The sequence below is a fragment of the Sebastes fasciatus genome, chromosome 4 (assembly GCF_043250625.1).
Source record: "Sebastes fasciatus isolate fSebFas1 chromosome 4, fSebFas1.pri, whole genome shotgun sequence".
In the NCBI taxonomy this organism is placed as follows: Eukaryota; Metazoa; Chordata; class Actinopteri; order Perciformes; family Sebastidae; genus Sebastes; species Sebastes fasciatus.
Window position 1 is genome coordinate 3,813,878 of NC_133798.1, and position 13,220 is coordinate 3,827,097.

Genomic DNA, 13,220 nt, shown 5'->3' on the forward strand with positions numbered 1-13,220 from the left:
ATCTTTGCCAGAATTAGTCTGTGGAGAATGCGGGTATTGATCCAGCTACCTCTCGCATGCTAAACGAGTGCTCTACCATTTGATTAAAAAATGCTCACTTTTGACGAACAGACAGCATAAACTGATCACAGGGCAATTTAGGTCACCCAAAAACAGGGCTAAATACATTCCTGGGATGGACAGTCTAAAAAGGAAGCGCCCTTGCCACAACTCCTTGCTTGGCCAGCCAAATGTGGAAGTAAACCAACAGACAGTTGCAGTCCTCTGTTGAAATGGTAGTGTTTGTTAATCCAGCCAATTTCCCACAAATTACATACACAGAAGAGACTAAAGTCCTGTGGACTCATGGAGAATGCGGGCATCGACCCCGCTACTTCTCGCATGCTAAGCGAGCGCTCTACCATTTGAGCTAATTCCCCTGTACAAAGAGCACTTGTGTAGGTCCCGCTAGATTGCCTCCTCCTCCTTACTTCCATGCTACGCTAATCCATTGTGTCTCTGGAAGCTGACCTGGGTCCGACTCTTACTGTAACACATAGCTAGCAACAGACGAGGTGGCCGAGTGGTTAAGGCGATGGACTGCTAATCCATTGTGCTCTGCACGCTTGGGTTCGAATCCCATCCTCGTCGCAGGACATGTTATTTACGTCTTCCATGTTTACATGGTTAAGACGATGGACTGCCAAGTCATTGTGCTCTGCATATGTCTGGTCAAATCCCATCCTTGTTGCAGTTAAGTTGACTTTCGTCTGACACCAATATCACAAATATAACAAATCTCTTTGGAACATTGAGATCAGTTTTTCCCACAGAAATTCTCTCGTTCCCATGGAGTGACTGTCATATGCACTGAGACGAAACTGAAGACTTGCAGTCTTTAGGTTTTGCACATTCGGTTGAACAAAACATCCGTTGCCATGTGGTTGAGGCAATCTTTGCCAGAATTCGTCTGTGGAGAATGCGGGTATTGATCCAGCTACCTCTCGCATGCTAAACGAGTGCTCTACCATTTGATTAAAAAATGCTCACTTTTGACGAACAGACAGCATAAACTGATCACAGGGCAATTTAGGTCACCCAAAAACAGGGCTAAATACATTCCTGGGATGGACAGTCTACAAAGGAAGCGCCCTTGCCACAACTCCTTGCTTGGCCGGCCAAATGTGGAAGTAAACCAACAGACAGTTGCAGTCCTCTGTTGAAATGGTAGGGTTTGTTAATCCAGCCAATTTCCCACAAATTACATACACAGAAGAGACTAAAGTCCTGTGGACTCATGGAGAATGCGGGCATCGATCCCGCTACTTCTCGCATGCTAAGCGAGCGCTCTACCATTTGAGCTAATTCCCCTGTACAAAGAACACTTGTGTAGGTCCCGCTAGATTGCCTCCTCCTCCTTACTTCCATGCTACGCTAATCCATTGTGTCTCTGGAAGCTGACCTGGGTCCGACTCTTACTGTAACACATAGCTAGCAGCAGACGAGGTGGCCGAGTGGTTAAGGCGATGGACTGCTAATCCATTGTGCTCTGCACGCGTGGGTTCGAATCCCATCCTCGTCGCAGGACATGTTATTTACGTCTTCCATGTTTACATGGTTAAGACGATGGACTGCCAAGTCATTGTGCTCTGCATATGTCTGGTGAAATCCCATCATTGTTGCAGTTAAGTTGACTTTCGTCTGACACCAATATCACAAATATAACAAATCTCTTTGGAACATTGAGATCAGTTTTTCCCACAGAAATTCTCTCCTTCCCATGGAGTGACTGTCATATGCACTGAGACGAAACTGATGACTTGCAGTCTTTAGGTTTTGCACATTCGGTTGAACAAAACATCCGTTGCCATGTGGTTGAGGCAATCTTTGCCAGAATTAGTCTGTGGAGAATGCGGGTATTGATCCAGCTACCTCTCGCATGCTAAACGAGTGCTCTACCATTTGATTAAAAAATGCTCACTTTTGACGAACAGACAGCATAAACTGATCACAGGGCAATTTAGGTCACCCAAAAACAGGGCTAAATACATTCCTGGGATGGACAGTCTACAAAGGAAGCGCCCTTGCCACAACTCCTTGCTTGGCCGGCCAAATGTGGAAGTAAACCAACAGACAGTTGCAGTCCTCGGTTGAAATGGTAGTGTTTGTTAATCCAGCCATTTTCCCACAAATTACATACACAGAAGAGACTAAAGTCCTGTGGACTCATGGAGAATGCGGGCATCGATCCCGCTACTTCTCGCATGCTAAGCGAGCGCTCTACCATTTGAGCTAATTCCCCTGTACAAATAGCACTTGTGTAGGTCCCGCTAGATTGCCTCCTCCTCCTTACTTCCATGCTACGCTAATCCATTGTGTCTCTGGAAGCTGACCTGGGTCCGACTCTTACTGTAACACATAGCTAGCAACAGACGAGGTGGCCGAGTGGTTAAGGCGATGGACTGCTAATCCATTGTGCTCTGCACGCGTGGGTTCGAATCCCATCCTCGTCGCAGGACATGTTATTTACGTCTTCCATGTTTACATGGTTAAGACGATGGACTGCCAAGTCATTGTGCTCTGCATATGTCTGGTCAAATCCCATCCTTGTTGCAGTTAAGTTGACTTTCGTCTGACACCAATATCACAAATATAACAAATCTCTTTGGAACATTGAGATCAGTTTTTCCCACAGAAATTCTCTCGTTGCCATAGAGTGACTGTCATATGCACTGAGACGAAACTGATGACTTGCAGTCTTTAGGTTTTGCACATTCGGTTGAACAAAACATCCGTTGCCATGTGGTTGAGGCAATCTTTGCCAGAATTAGTCTGTGGAGAATGCGGGTATTGATCCAGCTACCTCTCGCATGCTAAACGAGTGCTCTACCATTTGATTAAAAAATGCTCACTTTTGACGAACAGACAGCATAAACTGATCACAGGGCAATTTAGGTCACCCAAAAACAGGGCTAAATACATTCCTGGGATGGACAGTCTAAAAAGGAAGCGCCCTTGCCACAACTCCTTGCTTGGCCGGCCAAATGTGGAAGTAAACCAACAGACAGTTGCAGTCCTCTGTTGAAATGGTAGTGTTTGTTAATCCAGCCATTTTCCCACAAATTACATACACAGAAGAGACTAAAGTCCTGTGGACTCATGGAGAATGCGGCATCGATCCCGCTACTTCTCGCATGCTAAGCGAGCGCTCTACCATTTGAGCTAATTCCCCTGTACAAAGAGCACTTGTGTAGGTCCCGCTAGATCGCCTCCTCCTCCTTACTTCCATGCTGCGCTAATCCATTGTGTCTCTGGAAGATGACCTGGGTCCGACTCTTACTGTAACACATAGCTAGCAACAGACGAGGTGGCCGAGTGGTTAAGGCGATGGACTGCTAATCCATTGTGCTCTGCACGCGTGGGTTCGAATCCCATCCTCGTCGCAGGACATGTTATTTACGTCTTCCATGTTTACATGGTTAAGACGATGGACTGCCAAGTCATTGTGCTCTGCATATGTCTGGTCAAATCCCATCCTTGTTGCAGTTAAGTTGACTTTCGTCTGACACCAATATCACAAATATAACGAATCTCTTTGGAACATTGAGATCAGTTTTTCCCACAGAAATTCTCTCGTTCCCATGGAGTGACTGTCATATGCACTGAGACGAAACTGATGACTTGCAGTCTTTAGGTTTTGCACATTCGGTTGAACAAAACATCCGTTGCCATGTGGTTGAGGCAATCTTTGCCAGAATTAGTCTGTGGAGAATGCGGGTATTGATCCAGCTACCTCTCGCATGCTAAACGAGTGCTCTACCATTTGATTAAAAAATGCTCACTTTTGACGAACAGACAGCATAAACTGATCACAGGGCAATTTAGGTCACCCAAAAACAGGGCTAAATACATTCCTGGGATGGACAGTCTAAAAAGGAAGCGCCCTTGCCACAACTCCTTGCTTGGCCGGCCAAATGTGGAAGTAAACCAACAGACAGTTGCAGTCCTCTGTTGAAATGGTAGTGTTTGTTAATCCAGCCAATTTCCCACAAATTACATACACAGAAGAGACTAAAGTCCTGTGGACTCATGGAGAATGCGGGCATCGATCCCGCTACTTCTCGCATGCTAAGCGAGCGCTCTACCATTTGAGCTAATTCCCCTGTACAAAGAGCACTTGTGTAGGTCCCGCTAGATTGCCTCCTCCTCCTTACTTCCATGCTACGCTAATCCATTGTGTCTCTGGAAGCTGACCTGGGTCCGACTCTTACTGTAACACATAGCTAGCAGCAGACGAGGTGGCCGAGTGGTTAAGGCGATGGACTGCTAATCCATTGTGCTCTGCACGCGTGGGTTCGAATCCCATCCTCGTCGCAGGACATGTTATCATGGTTAAGACGATGGACTGCCAAGTCATTGTGCTCTGCATATGTCTGGTCAAATCCCATCCTTGTTGCAATTAAGTTGACTTTCGTCTGACACCAATATCACAAATATAACAAATCTCTTTGGAACATTGAGATCAGTTTTTCCCACAGAAATTCTCTCGTTCCCATGGAGTGACTGTCATATGCACTGAGACGAAACTGATGACTTGCAGTCTTTAGGTTTTGCACATTCGGTTGAACAAAACATCCGTTGCCATGTGGTTCAGGCAATCTTTGCCAGAATTAGTCTGTGGAGAATGCGGGTATTGATCCAGCTACCTCTCGCATGCTAAACGAGTGCTCTACCATTTGATTAAAAAATGCTCACTTTTGACGAACAGACAGCATAAACTGATCACAGGGCAATTTAGGTCACCCAAAAACAGGGCTAAATACATTCCTGGGATGGACAGTCTACAAAGGAAGCGCCCTTGCCACAACTCCTTGCTTGGCCGGCCAAATGTGGAAGTAAACCAACAGACAGTTGCAGTCCTCGGTTGAAATGGTAGTGTTTGTTAATCCAGCCATTTTCCCACAAATTACATACACAGAAGAGACTAAAGTCCTGTGGACTCATGGAGAATGCGGGCATCGATCCCGCTACTTCTCGCATGCTAAGCGAGCGCTCTACCATTTGAGCTAATTCCCCTGTACAAAGAGCACTTGTGTAGGTCCCGCTAGATCGCCTCCTCCTCCTTACTTCCATGCTGCGCTAATCCATTGTGTCTCTGGAAGCTGACCTGGGTCCGACTCTTACTGTAACACATAGCTAGCAGCAGACGAGGTGGCCGAGTGGTTAAGGCGATGGACTGCTAATCCATTGTGCTCTGCACGCGTGGGTTCGAATCCCATCCTCGTCGCAGGACATGTTATTTACGTCTTCCATGTTTACATGGTTAAGACGATGGACTGCCAAGTCATTGTGCTCTGCATATGTCTGGTCAAATCCCATCCTTGTTGCAGTTAAGTTGACTTTCGTCTGACACCAATATCACAAATATAACAAATCTCTTTGGAACATTGAGATCAGTTTTTCCCACAGAAATTCTCTCGTTCCCATGGAGTGACTGTCATATGCACTGAGACGAAACTGATGACTTGCAGTCTTTAGGTTTTGCACATTCGGTTGAACAAAACATCCGTTGCCATGTGGTTGAGGCAATCTTTGCCAGAATTAGTCTGTGGAGAATGCGGGTATTGATCCAGCTACCTCTCGCATGCTAAACGAGTGCTCTACCATTTGATTAAAAAATGCTCACTTTTGACGAACAGACAGCATAAACTGATCACAGGGCAATTTAGGTCACCCAAAAACAGGGCTAAATACATTCCTGGGATGGACAGTCTACAAAGGAAGCGCCCTTGCCACAACTCCTTGCTTGGCCGGCCAAATGTGGAAGTAAACCAACAGACAGTTGCAGTCCTCTGTTGAAATGGTAGTGTTTGTTAATCCAGCCATTTCCCCACAAATTACATACACAGAAGAGACTAAAGTACTGTGGACTCATGGAGAATGCAGGCATCGATCCCGCTACTTCTCGCATGCTAAGCGAGCGCTCTACCATTTGAGCTAATTCCCCTGTACAAAGAGCACTTGTGTAGGTCCCGCTAGATCGCCTCCTCCTCCTTACTTCCATGCTACGCTAATCCATTGTGTCTCTGGAAGCTGACCTGGGTCCGACTCTTACTGTAACACATAGCTAGCAGCAGACGAGGTGGCCGAGTGGTTAAGGCGATGGACTGCTAATCCATTGTGCTCTGCACGCGTGGGTTCGAATCCCATCCTCGTCGCAGGACATGTTATCATGGTTAAGACGATGGATTGCCAAGTCATTGTGCTCTGCATATGTCTGGTCAAATCCCATCCTTGTTGCAGTTAAGTTGACTTTTGTCTGACACCAATATCACAAATATAACAAATCTCTTTGGAACATTGAGATCAGTTTTTCCCAAAGAAATTCTCTCGTTGTCATATGTACTGAGACGAAACTGATGACTTGCAGTCTTTAGGTTTTGCACATTCGGTTGAACAAAACATCCGTTGCCATGTGGTTGAGGCAATCTTTGCCAGAATTAGTCTGTGGAGAATGCGGGTATTGATCCAGCTACCTCTCGCATGCTAAACGAGTGCTCTACCATTTGATTAAAAAATGCTCACTTTTGACGAACAGACAGCATAAACTGATCACAGGGCAATTTAGGTCACCCAAAAACAGGGCTAAATACATTCCTGGGATGGACAGTCTAAAAAGGAAGCGCCCTTGCCACAACTCCTTGCTTGGCCAGCCAAATGTGGAAGTAAACCAACAGACAGTTGCAGTCCTCTGTTGAAATGGTAGTGTTTGTTAATCCAGCCAATTTCCCACAAATTACATACACAGAAGAGACTAAAGTCCTGTGGACTCATGGAGAATGCGGGCATCGACCCCGCTACTTCTCGCATGCTAAGCGAGCGCTCTACCATTTGAGCTAATTCCCCTGTACAAAGAGCACTTGTGTAGGTCCCGCTAGATTGCCTCCTCCTCCTTACTTCCATGCTACGCTAATCCATTGTGTCTCTGGAAGCTGACCTGGGTCCGACTCTTACTGTAACACATAGCTAGCAACAGACGAGGTGGCCGAGTGGTTAAGGCGATGGACTGCTAATCCATTGTGCTCTGCACGCTTGGGTTCGAATCCCATCCTCGTCGCAGGACATGTTATTTACGTCTTCCATGTTTACATGGTTAAGACGATGGACTGCCAAGTCATTGTGCTCTGCATATGTCTGGTCAAATCCCATCCTTGTTGCAGTTAAGTTGACTTTCGTCTGACACCAATATCACAAATATAACAAATCTCTTTGGAACATTGAGATCAGTTTTTCCCACAGAAATTCTCTCGTTCCCATGGAGTGACTGTCATATGCACTGAGACGAAACTGATGACTTGCAGTCTTTAGGTTTTGCACATTCGGTTGAACAAAACATCCGTTGCCATGTGGTTGAGGCAATCTTTGCCAGAATTAGTCTGTGGAGAATGCGGGTATTGATCCAGCTACCTCTCGCATGCTAAACGAGTGCTCTACCATTTGATTAAAAAATGCTCACTTTTGACGAACAGACAGCATAAACTGATCACAGGGCAATTTAGGTCACCCAAAAACAGGGCTAAATACATTCCTGGGATGGACAGTCTAAAAAGGAAGCGCCCTTGCCACAACTCCTTGCTTGGCCGGCCAAATGTGGAAGTAAACCAACAGACAGTTGCAGTCCTCTGTTGAAATGGTAGTGTTTGTTAATCCAGCCAATTTCCCACAAATTACATACACAGAAGAGACTAAAGTCCTGTGGACTCATGGAGAATGCTGGCATCGATCCCGCTACTTCTCGCATGCTAAGCGAGCGCTCTACCATTTGAGCTAATTCCCCTGTACAAAGAGCACTTGTGTAGGTCCCGCTAGATTGCCTCCTCCTCCTTACTTCCATGCTACGCTAATCCATTGTGTCTCTGGAAGCTGACCTGAGTCCGACTCTTACTGTAACACATAGCTAGCAGCAGACGAGGTGGCCGAGTGGTTAAGGCGATGGACTGCTAATCCATTGTGCTCTGCACGCGTGGGTTCGAATCCCATCCTCGTCGCAGGACATGTTATTTACGTCTTCCATGTTTACATGGTTAAGACGATGGACTGCCAAGTCATTGTGCTCTGCATATGTCTGGTCAAATCCCATCCTTGTTGCAGTTAAGTTGACTTTCGTCTGACACCAATATCACAAATATAACAAATCTCTTTGGAACATTGAGATCAGTTTTTCCCACAGAAATTCTCTCGTTCCCATGGAGTGACTGTCATATGCACTGAGACGAAACTGAAGACTTGCAGTCTTTAGGTTTTGCACATTCGGTTGAACAAAACATCCGTTGCCATGTGGTTGAGGCAATCTTTGCCAGAATTCGTCTGTGGAGAATGCGGGTATTGATCCAGCTACCTCTCGCATGCTAAACGAGTGCTCTACCATTTGATTAAAAAATGCTCACTTTTGACGAACAGACAGCATAAACTGATCACAGGGCAATTTAGGTCACCCAAAAACAGGGCTAAATACATTCCTGGGATGGACAGTCTACAAAGGAAGCGCCCTTGCCACAACTCCTTGCTTGGCCGGCCAAATGTGGAAGTAAACCAACAGACAGTTGCAGTCCTCTGTTGAAATGGTAGGGTTTGTTAATCCAGCCAATTTCCCACAAATTACATACACAGAAGAGACTAAAGTCCTGTGGACTCATGGAGAATGCGGGAATCGATCCCGCTACTTCTCGCATGCTAAGCGAGCGCTCTACCATTTGAGCTAATTCCCCTGTACAAAGAACACTTGTGTAGGTCCCGCTAGATTGCCTCCTCCTCCTTACTTCCATGCTACGCTAATCCATTGTGTCTCTGGAAGCTGACCTGGGTCCGACTCTTACTGTAACACATAGCTAGCAGCAGACGAGGTGGCCGAGTGGTTAAGGCGATGGACTGCTAATCCATTGTGCTCTGCACGCGTGGGTTCGAATCCCATCCTCGTCGCAGGACATGTTATTTACGTCTTCCATGTTTACATGGTTAAGACGATGGACTGCCAAGTCATTGTGCTCTGCATATGTCTGGTCAAATCCCATCCTTGTTGCAGTTAAGTTGACTTTCGTCTGACACCAATATCACAAATATAACAAATCTCTTTGGAACATTGAGATCAGTTTTTCCCACAGAAATTCTCTCGTTCCCATGGAGTGACTGTCATATGCACTGAGACGAAACTGATGACTTGCAGTCTTTAGGTTTTGCACATTCGGTTGAACAAAACATCCGTTGCCATGTGGTTGAGGCAATCTTTGCCAGAATTCGTCTGTGGAGAATGCGGGTATTGATCCAGCTACCTCTCGCATGCTAAACGAGTGCTCTACCATTTGATTAAAAAATGCTCACTTTTGACGAACAGACAGCATAAACTGATCACAGGGCAATTTAGGTCACCCAAAAACAGGGCTAAATACATTCCTGGGATGGACAGTCTACAAAGGAAGCGCCCTTGCCACAACTCCTTGCTTGGCCGGCCAAATGTGGAAGTAAACCAACAGACAGTTGCAGTCCTCTGTTGAAATGGTAGTGTTTGTTAATCCAGCCAATTTCCCACAAATTACATACACAGAAGAGACTATAGTCCTGTGGACTCATGGAGAATGCGGGCATCGACCCCGCTACTTCTCGCATGCTAAGCGAGCGCTCTACCATTTGAGCTAATTCCCCTGTACAAAGAGCACTTGTGTAGGTCCCGCTAGATCGCCTCCTCCTCCTTACTTCAATGCTACGCTAATCCATTGTGTGTCTGGAAGCTGACATGGGTCCGACTCTTACTGTAACACATAGCTAGCAGCAGACGATGTGGCCGAGTGGTTAAGGCGATGGACTGCTAATCCATTGTGCTCTGCACGCGTGGGTTCGAATCCCATCCTCGTCGCAGGACATGTTATTTACGTCTTCCATGTTTACATGGTTAAGACGATGGACTGCCAAGTCATTGTGCTCTGCATATGTCTGGTCAAATCCCATCCTTGTTGCAGTTAAGTTGACTTTCGTCTGACACCAATATCACAAATATAACAAATCTCTTTGGAACATTGAGATCAGTTTTTCCCACAGAAATTCTCTCGTTCCCATGGAGTGACTGTCATATGCACTGAGACGAAACTGATGACTTGCAGTCTTTAGGTTTTGCACATTTGGTTGAACAAAACATCCGTTGCCATGTGGTTGAGGCAATCTTTGCCAGAATTAGTCTGTGGAGAATGCGGGTATTGATCCAGCTACCTCTCGCATGCTAAACGAGTGCTCTACCATTTGATTAAAAAATGCTCACTTTTGACGAACAGACAGCATAAACTGATCACAGGGCAATTTAGGTCACCCAAAAACAGGGCTAAATACATTCCTGGGATGGACAGTCTACAAAGGAAGCGCCCTTGCCACAACTCCTTGCTTGGCCGGCCAAATGTGGAAGTAAACCAACAGACAGTTGCAGTCCTCTGTTGAAATGGTAGTGTTTGTTAATCCAGCCATTTTCCCACAAATTACATACACAGAAGAGACTAAAGTCCTGTGGACTCATGGAGAATGCGGGCATCGATCCCGCTACTTCTCGCATGCTAAGCGAGCGCTCTACCATTTGAGCTAATTCCCCTGTACAAAGATCACTTGTGTAGGTCCCGCTAGATCGCCTCCTCCTCCTTACTTCCATGCTACGCTAATCCATTGTGTCTCTGGAAGCTGACCTGGGTCCGACTCTTACTGTAACACATAGCTAGCAGCAGACGAGGTGGCCGAGTGGTTAAGGCGATGGACTGCTAATCCATTGTGCTCTGCACGCGTGGGTTCGAATCCCATCCTCGTCGCAGGACATGTTATTTACGTCTTCCATGTTTACATGGTTAAGACGATGGACTGCCAAGTCATTGTGCTCTGCATATGTCTGGTCAAATCCCATCCTTGTTGCAGTTAAGTTGACTTTCGTCTGACACCAATATCACAAATATAACAAATCTCTTTGGAACATTGAGATCAGTTTTTCCCACAGAAATTCTCTCGTTCCCATGGAGTGACTGTCATATGCACTGAGACGAAACTGATGACTTGCAGTCTTTAGGTTTTGCACATTCGGTTGAACAAAACATCCGTTGCCATGTGGTTGAGGCAATCTTTGCCAGAATTAGTCTGTGGAGAATGCGGGTATTGATCCAGCTACCTCTCGCATGCTAAACGAGTGCTCTACCATTTGATTAAAAAATGCTCACTTTTGACGAACAGACAGCATAAACTGATCACAGGGCAATTTAGGTCACCCAAAAACAGGGCTAAATACATTCCTGGGATGGACAGTCTAAAAAGGAAGCGCCCTTGCCACAACTCCTTGCTTGGCCGGCCAAATGTGGAAGTAAACCAACAGACAGTTGCAGTCCTCTGTTGAAATGGTAGTGTTTGTTAATCCAGCCATTTTCCCACAAATTACATACACAGAAGAGACTAAAGTCCTGTGGACTCATGGAGAATGCGGGCATCAATCCCGCTACTTCTCGCATGCTAAGCGAGCGCTCTACCATTTGAGCTAATTCCCCTGTACAAAGAGCACTTGTGTAGGTCCCGCTAGATCGCCTCCTCCTCCTTACTTCCATGCTACGCTAATCCATTGTGTCTCTGGAAGCTGACCTTGGTCCGACTCTTACTGTAACACATAGCTAGCAGCAGACGAGGTGGCCGAGTGGTTAAGGCGATGGACTGCTAATCCATTGTGCTCTGCACGCGTGGGTTCGAATCCCATCCTCGTCGCAGGACATGTTATTTACGTCTTCCATGTTTACATGGTTAAGACGATGGACTGCCAAGTCATTGTGCTCTGCATATGTCTGGTCAAATCCCATCCTTGTTGCAGTTAAGTTGACTTTCGTCTGACACCAATATCACAAATATAACAAATCTCTTTGGAACATTGAGATCAGTTTTTCCCACAGAAATTCTCTCGTTCCCATGGAGTGACTGTCATATGCACTGAGACGAAACTGATGACTTGCAGTCTTTAGGTTTTGCACATTCGGTTGAACAAAACATCCGTTGCCATGTGGTTGAGGCAATCTTTGCCAGAATTAGTCTGTGGAGAATGCGGGTATTGATCCAGCTACCTCTCGCATGCTAAACGAGTGCTCTACCATTTGATTAAAAAATGCTCACTTTTGACGAACAGACAGCATAAACTGATCACAGGGCAATTTAGGTCACCCAAAAACAGGGCTAAATACATTCCTGGGATGGACAGTCTAAAAAGGAAGCGCCCTTGCCACAACTCCTTGCTTGGCCAGCCAAATGTGGAAGTAAACCAACAGACAGTTGCAGTCCTCTGTTGAAATGGTAGTGTTTGTTAATCCAGCCAATTTCCCACAAATTACATACACAGAAGAGACTAAAGTCCTGTGGACTCATGGAGAATGCGGGCATCGACCCCGCTACTTCTCGCATGCTAAGCGAGCGCTCTACCATTTGAGCTAATTCCCCTGTACAAAGAGCACTTGTGTAGGTCCCGCTAGATTGCCTCCTCCTCCTTACTTCCATGCTACGCTAATCCATTGTGTCTCTGGAAGCTGACCTGGGTCCGACTCTTACTGTAACACATAGCTAGCAACAGACGAGGTGGCCGAGTGGTTAAGGCGATGGACTGCTAATCCATTGTGCTCTGCACGCTTGGGTTCGAATCCCATCCTCGTCGCAGGACATGTTATTTACGTCTTCCATGTTTACATGGTTAAGACGATGGACTGCCAAGTCATTGTGCTCTGCATATGTCTGGTCAAATCCCATCCTTGTTGCAGTTAAGTTGACTTTCGTCTGACACCAATATAAAAAATATAACAAATCTCTTTGGAACATTGAGATCAGTTTTTCCCACAGAAATTCTCTCGTTCCCATGGAGTGACTGTCATATGCACTGAGACGAAACTGATGACTTGCAGTCTTTAGGTTTTGCACATTCGGTTGAACAAAACATCCGTTGCCATGTGGTTGAGGCAATCTTTGCCAGAATTAGTCTGTGGAGAATGCGGGTATTGATCCAGCTACCTCTCGCATGCTAAACGAGTGCTCTACCATTTGATTAAAAAATGCTCACTTTTGACGAACAGACAGCATAAACTGATCACAGGGCAATTTAGGTCACCCAAAAACAGGGCTAAATACATTCCTGGGATGGACAGTCTAAAAAGGAAGCGCCCTTGCCACAACTCCTTGCTTGGCCGGCCAAATGTGGA

The 13,220-nt window shown here is 46.0% G+C and overlaps 3 non-coding genes across 3 annotated transcripts; 2 read left to right on the forward strand and 1 right to left on the reverse strand.

The window, feature by feature from the left end:
* Positions 1–8,674: 8,674 nt before the first annotated feature.
* Positions 8,675–8,747, reverse strand: trnaa-agc (transfer RNA alanine (anticodon AGC)). Its single transcript has one exon. It is a non-coding gene; the product is annotated as a tRNA-Ala (tRNA).
* Positions 8,748–10,738: 1,991 nt separating this feature from the next.
* Positions 10,739–10,820, forward strand: trnas-gcu (transfer RNA serine (anticodon GCU)). The gene has a single exon. It is a non-coding gene; the product is annotated as a tRNA-Ser (tRNA).
* An 849-nt stretch (positions 10,821–11,669) lies between these two features.
* On the forward strand, positions 11,670–11,751 carry trnas-gcu (transfer RNA serine (anticodon GCU)). The gene has a single exon. It is a non-coding gene; the product is annotated as a tRNA-Ser (tRNA).
* The last annotated feature ends 1,469 nt before the right edge of the window (positions 11,752–13,220 follow it).